At 41.8% G+C, this 24,242-nt stretch overlaps 1 pseudogene; it reads left to right on the top strand.

The window, feature by feature from the left end:
- The first annotated feature begins 4,752 nt into the window (after positions 1-4,752).
- LOC129086134 (60S ribosomal protein L8-like) lies at positions 4,753-22,214 on the top strand (annotated as a pseudogene).
- Positions 22,215-24,242: the final 2,028 nt, after the last annotated feature.

Raw genomic sequence — 24,242 nt, 5'->3', positions numbered from 1 at the left:
TATCTCCAAAGATTGATGAGACATTCAAAACTAATGAAACCTTCTGGGGCCCAAGATACTTGACCCACTGGCAAAAAGACTTCTTAAAAATCTGTGTTTCTTTTTATTTACTTGCAATGATTTATGCCTCCACATACTTACCAAAAATATTTGCTACAACTCACTGATGTGAAATCTACCTGGCAGCATAACATTTGGTACATGGTAGGTATGCACTTACTGTTGAATGGGTTCTTGAGCTTTTGTTAGGGTCTGTCTGAATGTGCTGTCCAAATGCTGATCTGGAAGGGGTCCCTGCCATTCTGGGAATTGGTGGTGTCCGGTATAAACTGAGGCCTTACAACTACCAACCATATAGGGCTGCATCTTATGAGGACTCTAGCAGATTAATCCAAAGAAATAGATTTGGAAAAGATAAAGCTTAAAGCAAGTTGTCATTAAACATCAATAAAAATAGTCACAAACAAGAGAAAGTCATATGGAGAGAAAACTTACTGAACAAGTAGGAAATGAAAGTTTCTTCATTCTGGCAAATACAAGTGACTATATGTATATGAATACATACAGTTCTGTTTCAGGAGAAGAGAAAAGAAATAGCTCGACAAACTGAGGCTTTCTGTTTTTCAGAACATGTCATGTATTGAATCTCATCTGCCACAGGCTCCCTGGTCAGGTGGGATGTCTCCCAGCAGAGCAAGAGCCTTCCTGGTCCTAAAACTTTCTGCATACACCTAAACAGACTGCATCGCCTCCCTGGCCCAGAGGTTTCCTGTCTGTAAATGGAAATAACAAGTAACCAGAGCCCCAAAGCTCACAATCCAAAAAGATTTAAACTATAATAGAAAAATTTAGGGTGAATTGAAAAATGTTTCTTACTCAAAGTTCCAATGATTGGTCCCTTTATTTGTTCTATATTTGGGGGAGTTGGTTGTGTGTTTTGTTTTTAACAGATTATCTCTATTTTTAAGGGAAGATCTTTTAGTTTCAGCTAAACGTGTCTTTGGGAAGTAAACTCTTGGGACCTTAAGACAATAACCAAGATATCCTAATTGAAACTAAAATACCTGCGAGGGACTAAGCTGGCACTTGAGTGGTGGCTTGCAAGTCTGACTACACGAAGTTCAGTAAGAGAAGTGGTTCTTTAACAGCTGGAGCTCCATGACAATGGAATGCATCCTTTCACTACAAAACGACTTCCCTGTATGTCTCCTGGGTGCTTTGTGAGACACTGTAGAGGACAATTCACAGATGGCAAGGAAGGTGGACTATAGGATCCTTATCCACACACTGGGTCACTGTTAGTACACATCAGTGGGTAACCAAGGAGCTGCCTGCTACACAGAGAAAGCAGGAAAAGGGAGCCCAGCCTAATTATGTTTTCTTGCAAATTAGGTGCTGTGACAACTCCGGCACTGAAACATACACAGTATCTTTGCTTCATTAACAAGCTGGAAGAAACAAATGCTAATAATTGATGGATGCATGAGAATGAGGCATTGGAAAAACAGCAGCAGAGTTCTGCCTGCCAGCTCTCCCTCTGAGGCAGTGACTAGCATTCTATAGCTCCCAAAAGAAAGATCTATAGACACAGACTCAGCTACATGTAGGCCCTGCCCTTGACTCATGAGGAGGCAAGTGGATGAGGATGTAGTTCTCCATTCTTCTAATTATCCACAAGTGCTAGCCCAAAACCCCTCTGGATTGGGGAGACAGCATATGTCACAACAGGCAGGCTTCCCTGACCCGTTTACCCTTCGGTAAGACTGTGAGTTGTGAATGGGTCCAGGCCAGGAGTGGCTAGGGACAAGCAGCCCTGCCATTAGGGCCTTTGACCCAGCAGACTTAACCTTGTTTAAAGTGTCTATGGCAAATCAGGAGGCTGAGTGGGACCTCTGGAAGCCCCAGCAGGAGAATCACAGCACAGACCTCCAGGGTGTGGGAGCAAAGACATGCCCTCTCCGTGGATGTCTCTTCTTCCGAGAAGCCATTCCTGGCCTGTTTGTTATTGGGCCTCAGCAGAAACTAAACACCTAACCAGGAGATAGAGAGTAACCATGGGATCTGAGTTGCCCATCATGAACTAGATGCTATCTGAGCCTTCAGATCAATAAATTTGAATGTATACAAAAGCATTCTATCATCAAAAAGAAGAAGGATACTCAAGAAGCTGGAATTACAGTGGACCTGCCCGGCAGGAGCTGCAGCCACAGATAAGGAGAGGAGATCACTGAGACCCTTCAAGCCCAGTATCTCCAGGCAATACTTCTAGCTGCGCAGTTATATGAGGGCCAGTTCTCATGTAAAAGAGAATAGCAGTGGTTCTCACATGGCAGCGATTCTGCCCCCAATGTCCGAAGACAATTTTGAGTGTCACAACTGGGGGAATGCTGTAGGCATCTAGTGGGCAGAGGCCAGGATGCTGTTAAGAATCCTACAATATACAGGGGAGTACCTCCCCTAACCATACAAAGAATTATCTGAACCAAAATGTCAAGAGTGGCATGGTTGAGAAACATTGTAGAAGAAAGGAAAGAAGAGAAAATGAAGGAAATCAGAGATTAACATATACCCAACAGAAAACATGCACACTGATAAATTTCTTTATTTCAACAACCAGTTACAAGGTCATAGTTGATATTCTTTCATTCATCTCATGTTCTTCTGTATGCAAATTAATTCTCCTGGACATAGGGATCATGCTTTTTCCAGATCCTCTGAGGAGTTTTATTCCAGGAAGAGTTTGACTCCCTGCTCTGCCTAATTACTTATCTCTCCCTCTTCCTGCTCCAGGCCAATTTCAGAGAACAGCAGGCCTAGGACACTGACAGGAATGCTTTTCTTACCACCTATCAACCTGATCTAAAATCCCCAAGGTGAGTATTTTTTTGGCTTGGGGTCATTTCCATTTGTGCAAAATATAAGGGTAGTTGAAATTTTCATTATATTCTGACTCCACATCTATGAATTCAATATTAGAATAACTCTTTTCATTCATTTAATCAATAAATATTTATTGAGCACCTACTATGTGCCAGATGCTATGCTGGTGGATATTACAAAAGTAAAGATAGCAACTTCTGCCTGTCTTCACAGAGCTTAGGACTATGGTTGATCATCACTATCATTTCCATTACAGACTTGTTGGAATGGGAGACCAGAACTCACATCTCATTCAGTTCTTTCCCCAAGAATCTGCGATTCCCTTTCATAGTCTCCTGCCCTGGGCTTAACCTGCCCAACACCTATTGGTTGGGGGAAGTACCATGCAACATCCCATTGTTTTTCACTGTCTCCAGAAGCTTTTTTCCATGGTTTTCCATCCCTCTGTCCCTGGGTGGTGAATTACTACCCTATTCTCTGCCTAACCCAGGACTCCGAAGGATGTACTAGGGAAAGACCAAATGTACACACTTAAAATGAGAAAGAAAATGTCCATTTCCTTCAAGAGGCCAGAATAGCCTGGCTCTAATTTTTAGAGTCCCCTAACCTAATATTCCTCTATTTCCCCCAGAGTAAAACACTTCTATCTGAGGTTTTTGGATTGTTCCATGGTGCAGGCTTCCAGATGGAGCCAAAGCTGATCAGCTTCTGGCCTTCAGCTCATCTAGGAATGTCTGGTATCTTTCAGGGGCAGCCTGTCAGATGCCACTCTCAATAGCAGTCTGTGAATCTACCTGGAAAAGGATACTGGAGCTGGAAAAGCTGTTCTGGAAGCTCAGCTTAAGGGGAAGACATCTACAAGAGTGTCCTGCACTTGCTTATTGGTTCAACTCCCATTGCCCGGTCTTCCGATTCCATGGCCCTACCTTCTGCGATGGTTCTTATCTGTTGTGCTTCCTGTTATCTCTATTTTTAACTTGAGGTTAATGTTATGAAATGACATCCTGCTATTTACTTAAAATCAGAATACTTGGTACTATCTTTTTGTACCAAGAAAGGTACATTAAGAGTGTACTCAGACTTTTGGAGTTTTTCACTTTTCTTGCGTTTATTTATTATTTATTCGGTAAATATTTATTGAGCATCTCCTTTATGCTAGGCACTCTTTTAAGCACTTAGAGTTTACATTGACAGAGAAAGCAGTGACAGGAAATAAACAAATTGACAGAGGTACAAAAACATCAAAGCAAAGTAGGGATAGAGAGTGACTGGGACAGGGAGCAGGGTTACACAGAGGCCAGGATACCTGCTGAGAAAGGAAAGGACAGAACAACTGGAAGGAAGGGAGGGGTCAGCCATGCCAAATCTAAGGAGAGAACATTTCAAGCAGAGGGAAGAGCAAGTACAAAGGTCCTCAGGTGGGAGCACGCTTGGCACGTTTAAGGGCCAGGACAGCTGAAGCAAAGTTATCCCAGGGGCCTTTGTGAAATAAGGTCAGACACATAAGCAGAATGAAAATCACATCAAGTCACATGCACCACAGTAGAGTATGGCTCTCATTGGGGGTTTGATGGAAAACATCAGAGGAATTTGAAAAAGAAGGACACGTGACCTGATTTCCATTTAAAAGAAGAATTGTTCTGGCCACTAAGAGGAAAATCTCCTAGAGGAAACCAGGAGGGTGAGCTGGGGGACCATTTAGGAGGAAATAGCGGATGTATAGGAGGGATGATGGCAACTTGGGCTGGTGGAGAAGATACCTAGTCAGGCTCGGGATAAATTTTAAAGCAGCACTGACAGAACTTGCTGATCATTAGACAAAGAGTGAAAGAGTAAGAGCAGCATCAAGCATAAGTGCTGGGATTTGGCCAGATGACACATCACTACAACCAAGTGGCACATTACTGCAACCAGGTTATACATTATTACAACCAGGAGGCACATTACTACTACCAGGTGGCACATTACTACAACCAGGTGGCGCATTACTACATCCAGGTGGCACATTACTACATCCAGGTGACACATTACTACAACAGAGGGACCTGTGAGAGGTGTAGTTTGGGGAAGATACAATGGGATACAGAATCAAGCATTTGGTTTTGTGAGACAGACATGCAGAGACAGATATCTAGAATTGCAGTGAAAGGTCGGGTTCACGGAGGTAACTTTTGGAGATCATCAGCATATATACAATATTTAAGCCATGGACTGAATGTGACCCTTTATTGAGGGTCTTTAGATTAAAAAAAGTCCAAAGATTGAGTTGGGTTAGAGGTTAAGAGGCAAATGAGTAAGAAAAGGAACTTCCCGTGACGTGGGAGAAAAACTAGGTGTGGTGCCCTGGAAGCAAGAAGCTTTTTTAAATAATTGAAGAGTGGGAGAGGCAGAGGGCTTCAACTCTATAAGTAACATGTCCAGCCGTAAACAGGGTGACCTCATTCTGATCTTTCCACATCTTATGTAGGAATAAAGTAATGTTTATAACAAAGAAGGGAGAGATTGAATATTTCAAATGCTGCTGAGAAGTCAAGACAAGAAAGAGAACTAAACCACTGTATTTGGCAAATGTCTTACTAGTGATCTGTTGGGAAACGCCCTGTCTGGTTTCAGAAGGTGTAACTCTGCCGACAGGCAGGAGGGCCCCACAGCTGGAAATAATCAGGAGGCCTTGGAGAAACAGGCTCCTGAGGAGACATAGCCTGTCCCCCCTGGCAGGGGCGTAGCTCCTGCCTCTCTGCTTTGCCCTGTGATGGTCACTTGTTGATGACAGGTAAGACCCCTCAATGGAGGGGTGACCTAAGACAGACATCAACTGGTATGGGTAACAGACAAGAAATTGGGGGACAGGGAGAAAGGGCAAAAAGGCCCACACCTCTCAGCTTGGCGTGGACATGGCCGGAGTCCTCATTCTGTCCAAAGGTGGTCTCCTTGTCTCTTGGCGGCTCCCTACCCCCACCTTGTTTAGGCTTGAAACAATACAGGGACAAGCCCTAAACTAGATCTGGCAGTTCTTGGGAAAATCAGGCCTAAAAGTAAATTCTTTAAAGTGTGCTTTTTTCTTCCCTCAAAAGCTCTAGCCAGCCCGTGCTGGAAAGGAAATTTACATTATTCACAGACCCTACCCCTATACCCTTGGGCACTCTTATGTTTACTATGCTCTCAAGTTTAGCTGTCTCTCTTGTTTACCAGTCTCCTTTCAGACCCATGTAAATCGGTGTGTTCCTGCCATTTCTTTTCTTCAAAACATCACCCATTCTCAGTGAACATTAACATATGGATGTAAGGAGATAACCTGTGCATTCCTGTTAACCTAACCCCACTGATAACCTTTTCAATAAAAGCCTTTGGAGAAACGGACTCAGGACTTCTCCACTAAGAGGAAAGTGCCACTGTTCCCTCTCCTGGCAAACGGAGAAGTGTTTGTGATGACGAATGTTTATTCCCCTCATCTGTGACAACCTCCAACGCGCTCTGCCTCTGCGGAATTCAGAGCCCTGCTCCCCTCTCAGCGGGCCTCGGACGGTTTCCCTGGGATTCAGGGAGCGCTGCGCTCCCGCGGCGTGCTCTGTCCCACCCTCGACGCGACGCTGGCAGTTGCAGCCGGGACCGGGACTAGCAACGACCCGCGGCGCTCCCCCACCCTGTCCGGCTGCTGCACAGCGCAACAGTGATCAGGATAAGAACAGTTCCAAAGGAGGACCGGGGCTCCTTTTAAAAGGGTTGGGGCCAAGTCTCTTTTCCCAGGAAGCTCCTTCGCCCTTTATGCAGCTACTGCTTCCCCAGGAGCCAGCACTATCCAGGGAAAATAGGAAAGGAAACATTGCCAAGTCACAAAAGCTGTGTTATCCCCCCCATCCCTAAGCAAATAGGGGCCTCTTGTAGATTTTCCCCTGGAAAAATCAAGGGCTGTTGCATGGCAACATTCTCTATCAACCTAACACTGAGTGAGACAATTGGGTAGAGTGGGGGGCCCTGCATTAGCAGGTGCAAACATGAGCTAGAGAAAAACAAGTGACTTATCTGTTCCTCCATCTGCTAGAGCTCACAGAAGCTTGGGTTGCACTCTTCATTTCAACAGAATTTAACAAAACAAGCCAGCCACCCTGCCTTTCCATAAAAATGACTTAGGCCTTGGCTTAAATCTATTGCTACTTGTGTGCATAAAAAGAGTCCAAAGAACTAGTGCAAAGACAGGTGAGGCTCAGCTTTGGCAAAAGAGAGGAAACAGATGTGGACAGTAGGGGACAACCAAGTAAAGCACTGGTTAAATGTGTACGATTGACAGGCTGGTCCCTAAAAAACAACTGCTAGGTTGGCTCCAGTGCCCCAGCTCTTTGCTGTCTACCTTGTCCCCGACCAGACAGCCAGTGCCCTCAGGCCGGTCCCCTGTGGGGGCCACACTTACCCTGCCTTCCCAGCTGGCCTCCATCGCTCCCCTCCCCATCACTAATCAAAACCAATTTCCACTTTTTCTAAGTACTCATAGGAGACTAGTGTTAACCTGATAAATTAATTCAAGTTAATGCAAATTATAGCTTAATATATTATCCTTCCCAGACATTTACATTTTTAAAAGTGGAAAGCAGGAGTACCTTTCTCAGCTCCCCTAAGGGCAGATGTGGAAGGTCCATCTGTTCTTTCTGATAATCACAAACTACATGGGCCAAGTGGCACCAATATCAAATCTTTCCATAAAACCAGGAGATTTCCATCTTAAGAAAATATGTTTACAATGAACTTGGTTATTGCCTATATTACTCTACTGTATACAGATGGAATTCCCTGTTCAATCAAAATGAACCTATAATAGCGGTTTGTTTAATTTCCTCTTCTGCCCCAGGGTAGGTGAGTTGCCCCAAGACAAGAAGAGAGAAGAGCATGCACCTGTCCAGCGCCAGCACAAGAGATCTGTGCCCAGGACTGGCAGCCCTGCCCGGGCCACTACAGGGCCTCCTATGCTGGTCTGGATGCCAGGCAGGAAGGTATCAGGCAAGGCCTGCTCCAGCAGCCTCTGTGCTTTTGGGAGAAGCAGAGGGAGGACCCAGGCCGCCAGAGGAGCCAGCTACAAAAAGAAGTTCTGGCACAGCATGTAACTGTCACCTCACCAGAAAACTCTGTGGCAGTATGTGTGTGCATCAGGGAACCAGACCTGTTGATGTCTAGGTTTGTCATAAGAAGCCCTAAGCCTGGTACAGAAATGGTAGTGAAGGCCCAAAAAAGCTTTCCCCAACTGCCCTCAGCTTTCCTTGGTGTGTGAATGAATAAAAATCCAACCTGCTACTTTTCCAGGCATCCACAGCCTGTACTCCCACCCCAGGATGGAGAGAGGCTGACCCCTGCTGCTCCAGAGGAAGCAGACACAGGGACGGAGGCAGGGGTCGCTGCCCAAGGAGCCCCTGGACAGCCTGGAGACCCGGACCAAGCAGCAGGCAGGGAGGGGCTGCCCTTGCAATGACAGTGCCCACCAAGGCTCACGGTGACCTCTGCGTGGCCACCATAAACACTCACCCACCCATCCATCCATTCATCCATCCATCTGTACAGTCATCTGCTATTTTTTATCTCAAGAAACCAGCAAGCAGCCCTGCTCCAGGACACAACTGACGACTTCCAAGAGGAGTGGGACACATCAGTCCCCAAGTGGATATATTCCCTACTTACTAGTGAGCTTGGGTATGGTGTTTCTGTGAGGAAAGTGTTTGCCTTTAGTGGTTAAGGAAGAATCCAGCATCTTCCTGTAAGGACAAAGCAAAGAGCTTTGGCCTAGTTCCCACGCAGTGGTGAGGAGCCAGAGCACCCAGCACTGTGCCCACCCCCAGGCCAGCTGCCTTGCTTCTTCTACAAACACAATGCTCTCCCGAGTTAATCTTCCACTAAATGTCTCTATGCTTCTGGAACTTCAATTACAGCCCCCTCTGCCCTCAGGCAGATGCTGCCACAGTGAAAACACAGTTTACATCATCACACACAGTTTTTTCATGTGCTTTCTCATGCGGGTACTGTTTTCCCACCTCTGCTTTTGTCAAGGGCCCCTTTCAGTTCGTCTCTCTTTTCTTCCTCTCCAAAGAGCTTGGCACAACAAGCTTTCCCCTGCATATGGCCCTCTAAAGTTTCTTCTCCCTGTACATTCTTGCCTCAAGGATTCTCTCTGGTTTATGCTTCTGGTTTCCACCTGCCAGTTTACTGACATTTGATTTGAAACCCTTACTTGCTTTCTGCTACTCCCCAAGTTTCAATGATTCCCAGGCCACCACCTTTTATCTGAAGAGTGGACATATCCCCACACCCTGAAACTGCCCTATCTTACACAAAACCCAGAAATTGACTCCTCTTCATTCTGGCTTCCAGGAGCTTCAGGGTAGTCAGGCTCATACCCTGACTTCACATGCTTTTTTCCTGGAAATAGAAGATGGGTTATGAGCACTTCTAGTGTTTGCGTCACTTTCTAAGGATGGGAAGAACACCCTAGAGGGCTGGTATCCCAGCTACACGCAAGGCAGTTTTACAAGGTCGTTTGCCAAGACCTCAGGGCTCCTTCCACCTCCCTCACATTTGCAATACATGTCCCTTCCTTTTCCTCTTTGTCTTTGTGGGAATAAGATCACCAGACTTTAGGAAGGAGTAACTCAAGACTGAATGTTGCCTCCATTGCTGCAATGCATGTTTCTCCTGCAAGTTTTTTAAGAAACAGGGGCCAGGAGATGAAGCTCCAAATGCCCAATCAAGCCTTTTTCCCCATCACTGTGTTGCCTTAATATGGTGGATTTTTTTTTCAGACTTCAAGTGCAGAAAGGGCTATGTAAATCCTCTTTTATGATAAATCATCCTCATGAAAGGGTATAAAGAAAGGAGCAATATTTAAAATATTGTCTGGCTGGCTGTCCTAACTCAGACCTTCCCTCTTTTGACCTTAAAATATAAAACCACAGGGGAAAAAAATCAAAGACATCTGAAAACTGTAAAAACTAAGACTAGCATTAACCTATTGCTTGAATTCAGGAGGAGCCTCTGCTACTCAGCAGGTCAGTGGAGCCGGAGTGTGAAATAGGTGATGAGGCCAGGCACTGTCTAGGGGAAAATGGGCCTCCCAGCTTCCTCCGGGCAGCAGGGTGTGCTCTCAGAAAGCAGGCGCTGGGTAGAGCCAGGAGCAGGACTGTTCTTAGACAGTGCTCCCAGGAGCAAATCCAGGGGAAAGGGGGAGGCAGGATTAGCAAAGAGAGAAGCTGTACAATGTTGTGGTCTCCTTGAAGGCCTCTGCTCCCACAGAGACACAGGGAGTATGCAAGAATTTAGAAAATATACTCCTTTATTTCCCTTTCCTAAACAATAAATATATATATATATATATATATATATATATATATATATACTTAAAGATATGTAACATCCTAGCTAATGCATAGGACAAGAAAATGAGATAAAAACTATTCAAATTGAGAAGACTAAAGGAAAACTTTCTTAGTTTACAGATGACATGATCATCTATGTAGAAATCCAAAAGAATCAACAAGGTTGTAGGATACAAGATTAATATACAAAATTCAATTTCCTATGTATCAGGAATGAAAAGAGAATTTGAAATTAAAAACACAATACCATATACATTAGCACCTTCAAAAAGTAAGTATTTTGGTATAAAGCTAAAAACTATATATGCACAAGAGCTAAGGAAAATTAGAAAATTGTGATGACAACACCAAAGAGGAACTAAATAAGTGAAGAGGTGTTCACGGACAGGACAATTCAACATTGACAACAGATCTGTTCTTCCCATTTTGACCTATAGTTTTAATGCTATACCACCAATCAAAACCCCAGCAAGTTATTTTTATTTTAAAATGTATACTTTAAACTTTATAGCCAACACAATATTCAAGGAAAAAAACAAAGATGGAATACTGGCACTACCCAACTGCAAGAATTACTATAAAAATACAGTAATCAAGACAGTGTAGTATTGGCAGAAGAATAGACAAATGTATCCACAAAACAGAATAGAGAGCCCAGAAAAAGACCCTCATAAGTACAATCAACTAATCTTCAACAACAACAACAAAAATATATAGACATAGACCTTTTACCCTTCACAAAAATTAACTCAAAATGGATAACATACCTAAATGTAAAATGCAAACTATAAAACCCTTAGAAGATAACATAGGAAAAAGGCGAAAAACCTAGATGACCTTGGATATGGGGATTACTTTTTAGATACACCACCAAAGACACGACCCATGGAAAAAAGAAAGAGTACACTGGAATTAAAATTAAAACTTCTCCGAAAAATGCAATGTCAAGAAAATGAGAAGACATGCAACCAACTGGGAGAAAATATATGTGCAAAAACTAAGCATACTCTTATCACATGATCCAGCAATCACATTTCTTGGTATATACTCAAGCAGTTGAAAACTTATGTCCACACACACAAAAAATGCACACTGATGTTTATAACAGCTTTATTCATAATCACCAAAACTTGAAAGCAACCAAGGTGTCCTTCAGTAGATGAATGGAATCATAAACTATGGTCCATCCCGACAAAGGAATATTATTCAGTGCTAAAAAGAAATGGGCTACCACGCCATGAAAAGACATAGAGGAAACTTAAAAACATATTGCTGAGTGAAAGACGCCAATCTGAAGAGGCTACATACTGTATGATTCCAACCATAGGACATTATGGGAAAGGCAAAACTACAGCAACAGTAAAAAGATCAGTGATGGACAGAAGTTAGGGAAGAAGGCGGGATGAATTAGTGGAGCACAGAGAATTTATAGGGCAGTCAAAATACTCTGCATGGTACTGTGATAGTAGGTACATAGGAGTATACATTTGTACAAATCATAGAATATAAATATCAGCAGTAAACCCTAATGTACACTATGGTCTTTGAATGCTAGTAATGTGTCAATGCAGGTTCATTAACTGTGACAAATGTATTGCTCTTTTGCGGTGAACCTAAAACTGCTCTAAAAAATAAAGTCTATTAAATATTTTTATAAGCTATATAACTAAGAATGGGGAAAGTTACTTCCTGACTATTGAAGTCTTCTAAATATAAATCTGAATTGCTGTAAATATGATTGCAAACTAATATAAATGTCAGAAATAATTTTTTGAAAGAGAAGACATACAATGTAAAAATAATAATGTTTTATAATGGGCTAATAATTTGGGCCAACAGTCCTGCTGGAAACAACTAAAAATTCCAGAAATGTATTTACTAAATCTCTTTAAAGGCAAAGAAGGCCTGACAACAGGCCAGGGAAGTAACTGGCCAAATATAAGTGGGGTTGGAAGCCCAGTCAGTGAAACAGAACAATAAAGCAGTCTTTGTTCTGAGGGTGTCTCTCTATCTCCGCAAACATGAGCCTCACTTTTGACATCAGTGCCTGAACTAGACGAAGGGGCAGATGTCACATCAACATTTATCCAGAGACCCTTCCCACACAAAAATCAGATCCTAAAAGACTGTATTTTTAATATAAGGGTGAACTAGGAGTAAACAATCACTTACCGCCACCCCAGAACACTAGCAGGAAAGTTGCTTTGGCACTGATCACAGAAACTTACCTGAGAAGTTACAAACACAAGCAGCTCCTAAGTAGATTTGTAGCTGAAATTCACATGATTTGGTTGGAAATTAAAAAAAAAAAAAAAAAAAAAAGCAAAAACACATGGCATGAATTTAATTTAACCTGGTTCTAGTCTGGTAGTTCCCCTAAGCATGCAGAAGTAAAAATAAGTCCTCTCTTAAGAATGCACCTCATGCTATGTCTCAAACAGTATCTAAAAATAATATCTGAGGGCAATGATATTCATACAGTCAAAATAATAAAACATTTAAAGGAAAGAGAACCAGCAGAGACAACAAAAAGCAGAAACAGATCCACAAAGACTTCAGGTACTAGAATTATCTGGCTAGATAAAATATAGTCACCTTTCTATATTTAAAGAATGAAAGACAAGTTTTAAATATCTGCAATAAATCTCTGCAAGGAAACTATAAAAATTATAGCATATGGAGATTAAGATGGCGGAGGAGTGAATGGGAGTCACTCTGACCTCCTCCCAAGACCAAACTGGAATTGCAACTAAATAGTGGAGTAATCACCTGGAAAACAATGGAACGATAGTGGGAGAGGAGCCTTGGAGCCGCGGACAGTGGATTCGACTCTCACACATCCCAACGGGTGAGAAGTGCAGTGGAGGCTCCAGAGGGTGGGCTGGATGCCCACGGGCACTAGCACCAGAGGGACATTGAAATGGCCAGTTAGCTTCCCCCGAGAAGAATGGGTCTGAATCATAAACAGGGACCCCTAAACTACAGCAGCTAAAACCAAGAAAATACAGACAAAAAGCAACCCCAAAACGCTTAGGGGAGCTCTCTGCCAGAGACAGGTGGCTGAGGATGCAAAGAGACATTTAAAGGGCCAACGCAAAAATTGCAGTGGCAGCCACCCTCCTTGATCTCTGGGTAGAGGCAGCAGCAGGGTGGGCTGGTGTCTGGGAAAAGACTGGTGAGGAAAACTTTGTGAAGAGAACTGACTCGGCGGCCGGTGGAGCCCGGGTGATAACGCACTTCCCACCCTGCAGCTACCATCTCGCTCAGGCATACGGGAATCAATTAACCTGCCTTTTGTGCGCTCCACACACAGCTTGTGCATGTGAGCTGGGGGGCTGAGTGCAGACTGGCTGGGAGAGCCTTGAGGAGAGACTGGAGATGGAGGCGTTGGGGAAAGAATGGGAGGAGGAACCGGGGAGTCCTGACTCCCTCCCCGTTCTTTAGTCTCCATTGTGGGCTGGAAAGACACGACCCCAAAGAGGCAGAAGCCAGGCGCACACGAACCAGACTGCCCGCGATTGAAACGCAGTCCGCACAGGTGGTGGATCCTTGGCCGAAGGGGTCACAGAACTGCCCAGAGACCCCTGAGGAGAGACTGGAGACAGAGGTGTTGGGGAAAGAACGGGAGGAGGAACCAGGGAGTCCCAACTCCTTCTCCCTGTGTAGTCTCCACTGTGCAGGAAGAGGCCATACCCCGAAAGAGCCAAAAGCCGAAAAGCACACACAGACACCCCCAAACCACCCAGTGCAGGCGCACACACTTGCACCGAGTGGCCGGCGAGAGTTGGCGAGCGTGTGTGTGACCCGCGCGGTCTGGCGAACGCTTCACTAGCCGTCAAGGCCTCCCACAGATTGGCACCGATATGGCCTGCGAGGGAGTAGAGTACACAGAGTGGCGAGGGCAGGCGTAAATTGACCCGCCCACCCCTCGAGAGCGCGCACACTTGCGGAGAGGCTCACAGAATTAGTAGATCCCAAGTCGAAGGGGTCACAGAGCTGCGCAGAGTCCCTGGAGGAGAGACCGGAGACAGGATTAACCGGAGAGTCCTGGAGCTGACTTCCCATTTCCGTAGTCTCCATTTGGCGAGGGCAAGCGACGCACCCAAAGAGCCAAAAGCGGGGAAAACACACAATAGAAGACCCTAAACTGACCAGTGCCGGGGAGCTCACCGGCCAGGGAGGCCAGACGAGTATGTGAGGTCGTGAATAAGTCCCCGGGTCTGGGGGCAAGTACGTGTGAGCCCAGGCAGGCGGGGGATCTTGGCAGGCTGGGGTGCGCGCTCAAGGAGCCAGTGTGAGAGTGTAGAGTGATCCCAAAAAAAGAGTCCATCACTGACTGAAGGAATCAGAGAGCTGCCCCAAGCAGGAGTCAGACACAGACAGTAGACTCCTGGAAGGCTCAATCAAACAACCCAAGGTCATATAGGGTCAACAACTGACATCATCAGAGGCCGGCCCAGAAAGAAAAGTAAAGGGGAAAATAAATAAATAAATAAATAAATAAATAAATAAATAAATAAATAAAAAGACCCACCTACTACCATAGATGTTTAATCCACAAAGTCAGGAAATCTAGACAGCCCGATTGAAGCAGAAGCAAAAATAAATAAGTAAGTAAATTACTTAACAGACTCTCACAAAAATGGGAAGAAAAAGAAGTTCCCCCCAGATGAGTGGGAAAGGGGACTCCCCACAGAGAGAGCTCAATGAAATAGAGGCAAGGGAACTATCAGATATGGAATTCAAAAAAATGGTTCTAAGGAAGCTCAATGAGCTCAGCCAGCTCAAAGATAACTATGAGAACCTGCAGAAAAACTATCAGGATCTTACAACAAACTATATCAACCTGGAAAAGGACATAGAAACTATCAAGAAGACACAAGAGGATATGAAGAATACCATTTCTGAATTGAAGAACACAGTAGAAGGAATCCAAAGCAGGCTGGATGAAGCCGAGGATCGAATCAGTGAGATGGAGGATAAAGTAGAAAAAAGCTCCCAGAAAGAACAAGAAATGGAAAAACTCAAAAAGAATGAAGAGGCATTTAGGGAAATGAGGGACAACCTGAAATGCATTAATATCCACATAATAGGGATACCAGAACGAGAAGAAGAGGAGCAAGGGATAGAGAACTTCCTCGAAAAAGTAATGATGGAAAATTTCCCAAATTTGAGCAGAGAAAGGCTCTCATGGATCCAGGAGACACAGAAGACTCCACTCAAGAGGGACTCAAGGAGGTCCACTCCAAGACACATCATCATTCAAATGGCAACTATCAAAGACTAGAGAGAATCCTCAAGGCAGCAAGGGAGAAGGAGAAAGTAACATACAAGGGGGCCCCCCGATACGCCTAGGAGCTGGCTTCTCAACAGAAACACTACAAGCCAGAAGGGAATGGCAACAAATAATCCAAGTCATGAAAAGCAAGGGCCTACAGCCAAGGCTGCTCTACCCAGCTAGGCTCTCCATTAAAATAGAAGGGGAAATACGGAGTTTCCCAGACAAGAGAAGGCTAAAAAATACATCTCTATCAAACCAGCACTCCAAGATATGCTAAGGGGACTGGCTTAAGAAGATGAAGGAAAAGAACGAGAGAAAGGGGAACACAGGTAGAAAGAGAAAAGATGAGTAAGTTTCTATCAGTAATATCTCTCAATGTGAATGGACTAAATGCCCCAATCAAAAGACACAGGGTAGCTCAGGGGATAAGAAAACATGACCCACACATATGCTGCCTATAAGAGACCCACCTCAGAGCAAGAGACCTACACAGATTGAAAGTAAAGGGATGGAAAAAAATATTCCAAGCAAATGGGCAAGAGAAAAAGGCCGAGGTTGCCATACTTGTATCAGACAAAGTAGATTGCAAAAAAAAGGCCATAAAAAGAGACCCAGAGGAGCACTTTATAATACTTAAAGGAAGAATCTATCAAGAAGACATCAACATTGTAAACTTATATGCTCCTAATATAGGAGGCCCCAAGTTTATAAGGAAATTGTTGGATGACTTCAAAAAAGATATAGACAGCAACACACTGATAGTAGGGGATTTCAACACCCCACTGTCAAAAATGGACAGATCTTCCAAACAAAACTTTAATAAACATATTGTGGTGCTGAATGACACACTGAATCAAAGAGACTTAACTGACATATATAGAACCTTACATCCCAAAGAAGAAGAACACACATCCTTTTCAAATGCTCATGGCAGTTTTTCAAAGATAGACCACATGATAGGACACAAAGCAAACCTCAGCAAATTCAGAAAAATTGAAATCATACCATTCTTTTTCTCGGACCACAAGGGCTTGAAACTGGAAATCAACCTCAAAGAGAAACTTCAAAAACTTGCAAACTCATGGAGACTGAACAGTACACTATTAAACAATGAATGGGTCAATAATGAGATAAGAGAAGAAATCAAAAAATTTCGGGAAACAAATGAAAATGAACAGACAACTGTTCAAAACCTATGGGACACAGCAAAGGCAGTCCTGAGAGGGAAGTTCATAGCAATACAGGCTTACCTAAAAAAGATAGAAACATTTCAAATAAAAGACCTAACACTACAACTTCAAGAACTGGAGAAACAACAAATAAATCCCAGAGCAAGTAGAAGGAAGGAAACAGTCAAAATTAGAGCAGAACAGAATGACATAGAGACAAAAAGAACAATTCAGAGGATCAACCAATCCAGAAGCTGGTTCTTTGAAAAGATAAATAAAATTGACAAGCCTTTAAGCAGACTCATCAAGAAAAAAAGGGAGAGGACACAAATTAATAATATCAGAAATGAAAGAGGAGAAATAACAACTGATACCACAGAAATACAAATGATCATCAGAAACTATTATGAACAATTATATGCCAAGAAATTTGAAAATCTTGATGAAATGGACAAATTTTTAGAAAAGTATAATCTTCCAACACTGAAGGAGGAAGAAACAGAAAGCTTGAACAGACCGATAACAGCTGGGGAAATTGAAGCAGTCATCAAGAAACTCCCGGCACACAAAAGCCCAGGGTCGGACAGTTTCACAGGAGAATTTAACAAAACATTTAAGGAAGAGCTAACCCCTGTCCTTCTCAGACTATTCCAAAAAATCCAAGAGGAGGGAAGACTCCCAGACTCTTTCTGTGAGGCCAGCATCACCCTGATCCCAAAACCAGAAAAAGACCCTACAAAGAAAGAAAACTACAGGCCAATTTTGCTGATGAACATAGATGCCAAAATCCTCAACAAAATATTGGCAAACCTCATCCAGCAGTACATTAAAAAGATTATCCACCACGATCAAGTGGGATTCATCCCAGGCATGCAGGGATGGTTCAATATACGCAAATCAGTAAACGTGATACATCATATAAATAAAAGAAAAGACAAAAACCACATGATCATCTCAATAGATGCAGAAAAAGCATTCGATAAGGTACAGTACCCATTTATGATCAAAACACTCAGCAAAATGGGAAAAAATGGGGCATTCCTCAACGTAATAAAGGCCATATATGAAAAGCCTACAGCTAATATCATACTCAATGGGCAAAAACTGAAAGCTTTCCCACTAAGATCAGGAACACAACAAGGATGTCCGCTTTCACTGCTTCTTTTCAACATCGTATTGGAAGTCCTAGCCACAGCGGTCAGACAAGAGAAAGAGATAAAAGGCATCCAAATAGGAAAGGAGGTATTAAAACTATCATTGTTTGCAGATGACATGATAGTGTACACAGAAAACCCTGTAGACTCTACCAAAAAACTCCTCAACCTAATAAGTGAATTTGGCAAAACAGCAGGATACAAAGTCAACATTCAGAAATCAAAGGCATTTTTGTACACCAACAATGAAATAGAAGAAGAAATCAGAAAAAAAAAACCATTCTATATAGCAAGAAGAAAAATAAATTACCTAGGAATAAATTTAACCAAGGAGGGAAAAGACCTGTATGCAGAAAACTACACAACATTGAAGAAAGAAATTAAGGAAGACACAAATAAATGGAAGCATATACTGTGCTCATGGATTGGAAGAATTAATATCCTTAAAATGTTCATACTACCCAAAGCAATTTATAGGTTCAACGCAGTCCCTATTAAGATACCAATGACGTATTTCACAGAAATAGAACAGACATTTTAAAAATTTATATGGAACCATAAACGACCCTGAATAGTTGCAGCAATTTTGAGAAAGAAAAACAAAGTAGGAGGGATCACAATACCGGACATCAAACTATACTACAAAGCCACTATACTCAAAACAATCTGGTACTGGCACAAGAACAGATACATAGACCAGTGGAACAGAATAGAAAGCCCAGAAATAAGCCCAGGTCTATATGGGCATCTAATATCTGACAAAGGGGGCAGAAGCATAAAATGGAGCAATAATAGCCTCTTCAACAAATGCTGTTGGGACAGCTGGACGGCTACATGCAAAAAATTGGAATTCGACCATCAGCTGACACCATACACAAAAATAAACTCAAGATGGATAAAAGACTTAAATTTAAGTCGCAACACCATAAAAGTCCTAGAGGAGAACTTTGGCAGGAAACTCTCAGATATCCCACGCAGCAATTTTTTCACTGATATGTCTCCTAAAGCAAGGGACATAAAGGAAAGAATAAACAAGTGGGACCTCATAAAAATAAGAAGGTTCTGCATGGCTAAAGAAAACATCAGCAAAATAAAAAGGGAGCCAACCGTATGGGAAAATATATTCGCTAATGATACATCAGATAGAGGTTTGATCTCCAAGATATAATAAGAATTCACTCGACTCCACTCCAAGAAGACAAATGATCCGATCAAAAAATGGGCAAAGGACCTGGGCATACGCTTTTCCAAGAAGGAGATACAGAGGGCCCAGAGACATTTGAAAGGATGCTCAGCATCACTAGCCATCAGAGAAAGGCAGATCAAAACCACCATGAGGTACCACCTCCCACCGGTCAGAATGGCCATCATAAACAGATCCACAAACAGGTGCTGGCGAGGCTGTGGAGAAAAGGGAACCCTAGTACACTGTTGTTAGGAATGCAGACTGCTGCAGCCACTGTGGAAAGCAGTGTGGAATTTCCTCAAAAAGCTGAAAATGGAACTGCCTTTTGATCCAGTGATTCCCCTGCTGGGACTATACCCTAAGAATACCAAAACACCAATACAAAAGAACCTATGCACCCCAATGTTCATAGCAGCACAATTTACAATAGCCAAGTGTTGGAAGCAACCTAAATGCCCATCAGTAGATGATTGGATCAAAAAATTATTGTACATATGCACAATGGAATACTACGCAGCAGAAAGAAAAAAAAGAACTACTAAACTTCGTGACAGCATGGATGGACCTGGAGAGCATTATGCTAAGCGAAATAAGCCAGGGGGCGAAAGACAAATACCATATGATCTCACCTATAAGTGGAACCTAACCAACAATACAAAGATGCAAGGAAAATAAGACCAGCAACACTGAAAGGAAAAGAAATCAACAGAGACAAGAGGGAAGGAGGGAGGGGGGGGCGGGGACAAGGAAGGGAAGTGGGAAGTCAAGGAACATCTAGCAAGGACTCATGGACACAACCAAAGGGGAAGAGCTGAGGGAGGGAAGGAGGAAGGGAACAAGGGAAAGTGGTGCGGGGCGGGGGGGGGGGGCGGGTTAGGCAGAGACAAATGTATTTGAAAAAATAAATTAATTAAAAAAAAAAAAGAAAGGAAAAATAAGAAGAAACCAACAGGAATGGGAGGGAGGAAGGGACGGAGTTAGTGGAGAGGGGAAAGGGAAGGGTCAGATTAAGGAACAGGTGTGAAGGACACATGGATGAAGTGAATGTGGGGAAGGATTAAGGAGGGGAGGTAAGGGTGGGTGGGGCAGGAGAGAGTCGTGGTGGGTAAATGGACACAAATATATTGGAACAAAAAAATAAAATAAAAAATAAAAATAAAAAAATAAAATAAAAATAAAAAAATTATAGCATATGTTTTCTAAATAAATAGAATGTTTAGGAACTTCTTGGAATAAAAACAACGGATGGGTGGATATAACAGCTGACAGACATTATGATGAAGAACTAAATAAAGAACTTGTAAGTTAGGTAAGACAGAAGAAATGATTCAAAACATAGAATAGAGTCCCAGCAAGAAAATGGAGAGAGAATAGAGCTGTGGTAATATTTGAAGTTACAATGGCTGAGAATTTTCCAGGATTAATGAAAGACACCAATACACTGATTTAAGAAGCCAAACAAATCCTAAGCATGAATAAAAAGAAATCCACACTCAGTTCCTACATAAATAAACTGAAGAATATCAAATAAAAAATCCTAAAAGACAGATTATTTCAAAGGAGCAATAGTTACAGTGGTAACCAGCTTCTCAACAGCAACAGTGACACTCAGAAGTCACAGTGTGATTTTCAGTGTACCTAAAAGAAGCAAGTGTCCACCTAGAATTCTCTTTCTGGCCAAAAAAAAAAGTATGTTTAAAAAATGAGAGAGAAAACAGAATCTTTAAAAAATAAAGGAGAAAGAAAGGCATGTTCAGACCAACAGTAACTGAGAAATCACCAGTAGACCTCAACCAATGGAAATTCTAAAGGCTGTACTTCAAGTAGAAAGTAATCCCAAACAGAAGGACTAAAACGGAAGAAGAAATGAAGAACTCAGAATATAGTGAATACATAGGTAAATTCAATTACTGACTATCTAAAACATTAGTGTTAAATGTCTCAAGGAATAAAAAAAAATTAAAATATATGGCAACAATAATGTACATATAGGCCAGCAGTGTGGTAAAAAAACAAAAAAAAACAAAAACAAAAAAAAACTAAAATAGTCTTATATTATCAGAGGAAACTAAAGATATCAATTAACTTCATACTTTGGTCACTTAAGTACACATATAATAATTTCTCAGGTAACCACCAAAGGAACACAAACAAAGTAAATGTTTCCAAACTGTCTGAAAAAAAAGTTTTTAAAATCCTCCATAAATCCAAATTAATGGAAGGAGAGTAAAAGAAACATAGAACAGGACCAACAAATGGTAACCACAAATAACGTGGTAGATTTAAATGAAAACATATCAGTAATTACAATAAATGTAAATGAATTTATTGCACCACATAAAATCAAAGCTAGTCATGCTGGAGGGACATTGACAATGGTGTGGGTATTGGCTGTGGGAGCAGGGAATGGGCAAGGCAGATGAGGGCAAAGGAGGGAAAATTGGGACAATAGTAATAGAATAAAACAAAAATAAAAAGTAAAAATAAACAAAACCTCGCCTTTTCCAGCCGCGCTGGACAGCAGACTCTGGCCATGGCCGCGCGATCCCTGGGCAGAGTGAGGGCGCCAGCTCCGTGCTCCACGCGCACGTGAAACACTGCAAGGGCGCCGCACATCAGGTGACATGGACTTCGCAGAGTGGCAGGGCTACATCGAGGGCATCATTTAGGGTATTGCCCATGACCCAGGCCACAGCGCACGCCTAGTGAAGTGGTCTTCCCGGATCCATGCAGGTCTGAGAAGCAGGCAGAGCTATTCATCGCCTGCGAAGGGATCCACACCGGCCACTTCACTGCGGCACGAAGGCTCAGCTGAACATTAGCAATGTGCTCCCCGTGGCCACCGTGCCTGAGGGCACCAACCTGAGTCGTCTGGAGAAGAAACCTGATGACCAGGGCGAACTGGCCCAAACCTCCGGGCACTATGCCACCGTCATCTCCCACAACCCTGAGACCAAAAAGATCGGAGTGAAGCTACTACCCGCAGCTACAGGAAGGTCATCTCCTCAGCCAGCAGAGCTGTGGTCGGTGTGGTGCCCGGAGGTGGCCACATTGACAAGCCTATCGTGAAGGCCAGCTGTGCCTACCACCACACGCAGAGATGCCCTTGCTGCACACAAAGTGAGTCTCATCGCTACCCGCCAGAGCGGGGGTCTACAGGGAACCAACACTTTGCAGGAGAAAGGGAACTAGAGCTGGCGCCTCAATATATCTTGTCCTCTGGCCAAAAAATAAATACATACATATATACATACATAAATACCTCGCTATATCAATCTTGCAAGAATGTGTCAAAACCATAAAGATATAGAAAAGTTGAAAATAAAAAATAGTGTTTATATAGACATTTGCTTAATAATTATTTAATACCAAACATGTATTTTATGCATTTTCTTTAATATCACAATAAAACTTTCTAAAGTACTGTACATATTTAAATGTTTCTAATACTTAAATGTAATCAGTAACATAATTTAAAATAAGACGTATTTTCCAAATCACTGAAGAATATAAAAGGATATAAAACATATTCCATATAGCTCAAGATAGAAAACAAATAAAAAGCAAAGAAGCATAAAAATGGGAAGCATAAAATAGGCGGCAAATATAAAAACAAATAAATCAATCATAAAATAAATATAAGGAGCTTAACTACCCTAGTAAAATAAAAATATTCTCCAAATGTGCTACATATTCAAGTCTTACTCTATACTCCTACAAGAAATAGACATAAAGGAAAATAGCAAAAAAAAAAAAAAATCGGTGTGAAATAAAAGAATGAGTAAAGATATTTCAGGCAACTGCAGAACAATCAAGCACAGAAGTGACTATTTCAATTCTGGAAAGCAAAAAACATTCAACAAAACATAAAATGTCACCTTATATTTATGAAAGTTACAATCCACATGAAAATATAATAGTTGTAAATTTTTATATGTCAAATAAATCAGCGTCAAGCTATAAAGAGCAAAAATTGTTGGAAACATACAGGAATATTGATAAACACATAATTGTAGAATACTTAAATGACACTCTTTCCTGATAGAGTAAGAAAATAGAAATAAGGAAAGACAAAGTATATGAATAATAAAATTAATAAGATTGGATTAATAGAAATGCATCAAATGATCTACCCTATAATCACCAAACATGACTCTTCTCATGTGTCTGTGAGACATCTATAAAAGTTGATACTGAGCTACAAAGAAAGCTCCAGTAAGTTCCTAAATGCATTTATTATGTAAGCAACATTCTCTGACAACATAATGAAACTAGAAATTGATAACAAAATGTCTAGGTTAAAAAAAATACATAGAAATTTAAAAACACTTTCCTAAATTAGATATCTCAAAGAGAGAAAATTAAAAATAGATATACAGATGTACATATAATATGTTATTTATATTAGTAGAATATCTGAAGTAGCTAAAATTCAACAACAGAGGTATGGTAAAAAAAAATATATATATATATATTAAAAAAAACAAAATGGCACTTCTATTAGGCAGTTAATAGGAAGTTTTACCAAGAATTTTAATGGCATGGAAAAAAACTCAAGATGTACTATCAATGGTTAAAGAATGGTATTTAATTTTACATATATAACATAATAATTATTATAGATAACATCAAGTATACATATGTATATATCATATATTGTGAACTGAAGTTTTGTGTCCTGCAAAAATCTTATGTTGAAGCCACAAACTCTGATGTGCCTGCATTTGGAGATGGGGCCTTGAAGGAAGTAACATGTGTAACTTTCATAACTAGAATAGAGGGTAGATATGTAATCAGCAAAAGAAAGAAAAAAGGCTGTACTATTAATGTATAAAAGGCTGAATCTGTCCATCTTATAACAGGAAAAACTGCTTTTAGGTAATTAACACAGGACACCTGGCCAATGAAAAATTATGTGGAAGCTAAAGACTTGAGAACTTGGAACAGAAACCAATAAAGATGATACAGGAGAATTTTCTGCTCTTCTCTGCAGGAAATCTTTTTAAATTTTTAACAGAGGGAGGGAGATAAGGAGGGAAGGAGGGAGGATATCTGCCAGGTGTTTTCATTAAATTTTCTCATTTAAACTTGTAACGTCTATGCTACGAGAAAGACCATTATAGCCATTTTACAGATTACAAGACAGTTCAGAGCAGTTAGGGCAGTGACAAAGCTGGTACACAAACCCTGGTCCTGTGATGTCAGACCCAGTAGTCTTCA

This window comes from Pteronotus mesoamericanus, unplaced genomic scaffold, assembly GCF_021234165.1.
Source record: "Pteronotus mesoamericanus isolate MK-2021 breed Mesoamerican mustached bat unplaced genomic scaffold, CSHL_Meso_final scaffold_36, whole genome shotgun sequence".
NCBI lineage: Eukaryota > Metazoa > Chordata > Mammalia > Chiroptera > Mormoopidae > Pteronotus > Pteronotus mesoamericanus.
This window is presented reverse-complemented; position numbering and strand designations above follow the sequence as displayed.